This window comes from Papio anubis, chromosome 20 (genome assembly GCF_008728515.1).
Source record: "Papio anubis isolate 15944 chromosome 20, Panubis1.0, whole genome shotgun sequence".
NCBI lineage: Eukaryota > Metazoa > Chordata > Mammalia > Primates > Cercopithecidae > Papio > Papio anubis.
In genome coordinates, this window is record NC_044995.1 from 24,625,791 (window position 1) to 24,631,379 (window position 5,589).

Genomic DNA, 5,589 nt, shown 5'->3' on the forward strand with positions numbered 1-5,589 from the left:
ACTGGATGTATGCTTCTAGGTTGACAGGATTTTCTTTCAGCATTTTAAAGGTGTTATTCCATTGTCTCTGGCTTACAATATCTCTGAAGAGAGATAAGTTATTATGCTTATCTTTATTTTTCTAAAAGTAAGAGTCTTTTTCCCCTCTGTGTCTTAGCCCATTTTGTGTTGCTGTAAAGGAATACCTGATGCTGGGTAATTTATTAAAAAAAAAGAGGTTTATTTGGCTCATGATTCTGGTGGCTGGAAAGTTCAAGATTGGGCATCTGTATCTGATGAGGGCCTCAGGCTGCTTCCATTTCTGGCAGAAGGCAGAGGGGAGCCAAGATCATGTGGAGAGAGGGGAAGCAAGGGATAGGGGAGATGCTGGGCTCTTTTTAACAACCAGTTCTTTAAGGAGCTATTAGAGGTAGAACTCTCTCACCTTGAGACAGGGCACTAATCAATTCATGAGGAATTTGCTCCCATGACCCAAACACTTCCCATTAGCCCCACCTCCAACACTGTGAATTAAATGTCAACATGAGGTTTGGAGGAAACAGGCAACCAAACCATAGCACTCTGGTATGTTTAATGTTTTTCCTCTTTATCATGAATTTTCAGCAGTTAGAATATGATGTTCCTTGGTGTGATTTACTTTGATTTTATCCTCCTGGAGGATCATTAAGCTCTTGGATCTGAAGTTTTATATTTTTTGACTTAATTTGAGATATTTTCAGTCATTATTTCCTCAAATACTTTTATCTGTACACTATTTTCCTCATCTTCTTTTGGGATTTATGTTTCACATATTTTAGAATACTTGATATTGAGTTCCAAGTTACAGAAGCTCTTTTCATTTCTTATGACAACATGCCCTATACCCAATGTAATTACTGTAGAAAATTCAATGTTTGCATAGTACATAATAGTATGAATGTGTAATAATTTACTTATTATAATAAGAAGCTTCTGACATAGATCCCCCAAATCTCACCTCCTGGTATTCCCACTCGTATGGAATCCCTTTCTCTTGAGTGTGGGCTGGACCTAGCAACTTGCTTTTAATGAGTAGAACACAGAAAAATGAATGGGAAAGCACTTCTATGATTAGATTATGAAACACTGGTAGCAGTCTCTTGCACTCTCTTGTCTTGCTCATTATGATGATGTAAGCTGCAATATGGAGAGGCCCACATAGCAATAAATGTTTTAAGAGCAAAGACTCTTCAAACAGCCAGAGAGGAACTGAGACCCTTGGAATTGAATCCTACCAACAACTATATAAATGAGCTTCTTTTTGGACGTAGATTCTTCTTCAGTTGAACCTTCAGAGGAAACCCCAGCCTCAGCTACCACCTGAGAGCAGTCTTGTGAGAGACCCCCATTTAGAGGTCCCAGACGAGCAACACCCAGATATGACACACATGGTGATATAATAAATACTGTTTTAGTGAGTCATTACACTTTGGAATACTTTGTTACACAGCAATAGTTAACAAATACATTTTTTTCTATCTACTATTTTTGGACATGCCTCCTTCCTCTTATTTGCTGTTATAAGTATTATTGCATTAAATAGCCTGCAGAACATAACTTATCTTCAGAAACTTATTTACATAAGTGGCATTGGTAAGTCAAAAGGTAGGAGCAGGCCTCAGTCTGGTAGTGCATATAATAAAAGTTTGGAATAATACAAAGAAGATTAGCACGGCCTCTACGCAAAGATAATATGCAAATTCATGAAGTGCTCCATATTTTTTTACAACGGCTTAAAATCCATTCAATGGATGAAGGATAGTGTTTTCACCAAGTGGTGTTCTGTATCTTGACTGTGGTGGTAAATATTAATACATGAACCTACACATGGGATGAAGTTGTACAGAACTATACACACACACACACACACACACACACACACACACCAATGAGCATAAGTAAAACTGGAGACATCTGACTGAGGGTGCTGAGATGTATCATTGTCAGTATCAGGTTGTGAAATTATACTGTAGTTTTTTTTTTTTTTTTTTTTTTTTTTTTTTTTTGAGACGGAGTCTCGCTGTGTCGCCCAGGCTGGAGTGCAGTGGCCGGATCTCAGCTCATTGCAAGCTCCGCCTCCCGGGTTTTTACGCCATTCTCCTGCCTCAGCCTCCCGAGTAGCTGGGACTACAGGCGCCCACCACCTCGCCCGGCTAGTTTTTTGTAGTTTTTAGTAGAGACGGGGTTTCACCGTGTTAGCCAGGATAGTCTCGAACTCCTGACCTCGTGATCCGCCCGTCTCGGCCTCCCAAAGTGCTGGGATTACAGGCTTGAGCCACCGCGCCCGGCCGAAATTATACTGTAGTTTTTAAGATGCTATCATTGGGGGAGACTAGGAAAAGAGTCCATATGATCTATGATCATTCTGTATTATTCCTTCCAACTAAATGTGAATCTATAATCACCTCAATAAACATTGCAATTTTTGAATGAGATGAGCATTTTTATTATTTATTTATTTATTTATGTATTTATTTATTTATTTATTTTTCTTGATGATAGAGATGGGGGAATCTTACTGTGTTTCCCAGGCTGGTCTCGAACTCCTGGGCTCAAGTGATCTTCCTGCCTCAGCCTCCCAAAGTGCTGCGATTACTGGCATGAGCCACCACCCCAGGCCAAGATCAGCATTTTTATAATTTCAAAATATGTTAACATATTTCACTCCAAGAAGAGCACAATTTATAATTCTACTCACCATATGAATGAGTTAGTTAATGAGCATGCTCACTAGTGTGGTTTTATTAATTTTTGCCCCATTACAGTATGGTAGGAAATTCTGTGAAACCAACAATAAGGAAGATAAAGTGAGTTTTTTAATTATTTTTAAGAAGATATTTCTCTATTGCCCAGGCTTGGAATATAGTGGTTTGTTCATAGCTGACTGTAACCATGAACTCCTGGGCTGAAGCTATCCTCCTGTCTCAGCCTCCCAAGTAGCTAGGACTACAGGCATGCTCTACTACGCCTGGCTAATTTGTTAATTCTTTGTCAGGGTGGGGTCCCACTATGTAGCTCAGGCTGGTCTCGAACTCCTAGGCTTAATTGATCTTCCCGTCTTGGCCTCCCAAAGAACTGGGATTATATGCGTGAGCCACTGTGCCCTGCCAATTGTTTTATACTGATAAAATATTTACTTAACCAAGAACATATGAGAATCACATAGTTCTTATACAATTAATGAATTCTTAATTCCTTTTGCAATGTGGCACAAAAATATATCAAGTAAAACTACATGACAGGCCAGGCACGGTGGCTCAAGCCTGTAATCCTAGCACTTTGGGAAGACAAGGTGGGTGGATCACCTGAGATCAGGAGTTCGAGACCAGCCTGACAAACATGGCGATACTCTGTCACTACTAAAAATACAAAAAAATTAGCCTGGCATGGTGGTGGGCACCTGTAATCCCAGCTACTCAGGAGGTTGAGGCAGGAGAATCACTTGAACCCAGGAGGCCGAGGTTGCAGTGAGCCAAGATCACGGCACTGTACTCCAGCCTGGGTGACAGGCTCCATCTCAAAAAACGATAACAACAACAAACAAAAACTACGTGACAATAATGTGACATTCTCCTCTCAGATTGTAACAGATCAGGTGGATAATAAACATAGAGAAAATTAAAAAACGTTGCAGAAAAGGTTGATTCTTTGTCTAAATCTAAATCTACATATATCTGCATCTATATAGGTACATCAAACAACAAAACTAAACAGTCTTCAAATATCCATGGGATAATGAGAATTCCACACCCAGACAACCACGCACATGGCTTTAAAAATCCCAAAGAATAGGACTAATTTCAATTCCATGACCCCAATATAGTAGAAGTAGAAAAAAAGGAAAATCTTAGGCAGAAAATTTAACCCAAATGCAATTTAAAGATACATTCTAAATACTTGCGAATTAATGAGGGAAACAAAAGTGAACTTCTTCCTCATTTTTAAACACTAAACACTGAAGATAAATGATGGAAACATTCCATGGAAGAGGCTAGAAAATGAATAAGACATTTTTAAAAAAAAAAAATCCGGTGGTGGATTGTAAAACTAGAGGCAAATTATCCCTCCTGCCGGTGTCTAAGCTCTCCAGGCTCTTAGCATCATCAGGCTCCCACACCGACTCTGAGCTTGGCCTTGGGACCTGCTTTAGCCAATGGGGCAGTTGAAAACATACCACAGGCAGACTTGAAAAGCATGTGCACCTTCTATTTCACTCTCTTATTGTGGTCACCATGTGGAGAAGCCAGGGTTAGGCTGTTGCTTGGTGAGAGGTATGTGGCCCCATCACCCTTGTCACCCTGGCCAATGGCCTGCCAGCTCCCTGTTGTACGACTGAGGGCATCTGAGTTCTTCCAGCCACCAGCCCACTCACCGGCTGATCCTGGATGCCTGAGTGAGCCTCGCAATGATTAGCTGAGGCTGCCTGAACCACTCAGCCCACCCACAGAGTCGTGAGCTAACTAAATAGTGGCTGTTTTTAAGCTGCTGAGTTTTGGGGGTGGTTTGTTACACAGCAAAAGCTGTGGCATGAAAACATAAGGTTAAGACGAAGAGGCAGTTGTTGCACAAAGTTACAAGTTGTGTCACTGCTCTCCCATCATCTGTGCTAATGAAATAAAGTAAGTGCTAGGCAAGCGATCTATAATGGTGTGGTTGGAGCCGCAGAATTCTAAGAAGGTGTACAGAACTTGGCTGAGAGCAGAGAACGTCCCCCAAGCCTGGGCTCTGTGCAAGCATTTCCCCTTCCCTCTGCGCCAAGGCATAGAATTCACCCTGGTGACACGGGTCTGTTTCACACCAGGTCATGAGCCACTTTGCCTGAAACCAGGAGAATCAATAAGGCAATCCTCATAAGCCTCATGGCCCTCACTCATGGGTCAGGGCTGTGGGTTCTCAGTGCAGTGAGTTCTATAGCTAAGTGGACACAGGTCAGACAATGAAATCAGCCTTTGCAATGAGAAGCTGGGCTGAACCACAAGTCAGTCAGCGCAGACTGCAGGGCCAGGCAGCATACACAGCGTAGGTCCTCTGCACATGTTTGAATGAAGGTGTACGCATTGTTAACATAACGTGCACATAGGTGTGGGGACACTCATGTGTCTGGGATTATGTGGTGAGTGATTCTTCAGGTCTCCCTGGGCAGAGGAACCTGGAATCCTTAGCAGACGGGGTTGCCCAGCCGGCTGGCTTAGTCTCAAGCCATCTGAACGGAAGTCAAAGATTTCTGCAGGGACCTGTTGTTCCACAGGTGTTCCTGCAGCATCGTAAACAAGATGGAAGGGACAAGCCACATCTGTCTGTTTGCAATAAAAGCAAACCCTTAAGAACAGACAAGATGGCACAGAGGCACCACATCTGTTGCAAGGGGACCAGCGGCCGCTGGCAGTTTTTATTTGGCTTTGTTTGTGCAGCTGGGAGGCGGGCCTGGTGGGAGATGGTAGGATTTGTCTTCCGAGTCCCAGAAGCACAGGAGCAATTAGAATCCTGTCTGGCCCTGCAGGGTCAGAAGCTGCACCATTCCTTTCCAAGGGGGCTGGTGACCTCTCTCTGGCCTGCAGTGATCACTCAGCC

At 42.6% G+C, this 5,589-nt stretch overlaps 1 non-coding gene across 1 annotated transcript; it reads left to right on the forward strand.

Annotated features, from left to right (window-relative positions):
* Positions 1-1,633: 1,633 nt before the first annotated feature.
* Positions 1,634-1,741, forward strand: LOC116271764. The gene has a single exon (XR_004180518.1). It is a non-coding gene; the product is annotated as a U6 spliceosomal RNA (small nuclear RNA).
* The last annotated feature ends 3,848 nt before the right edge of the window (positions 1,742-5,589 follow it).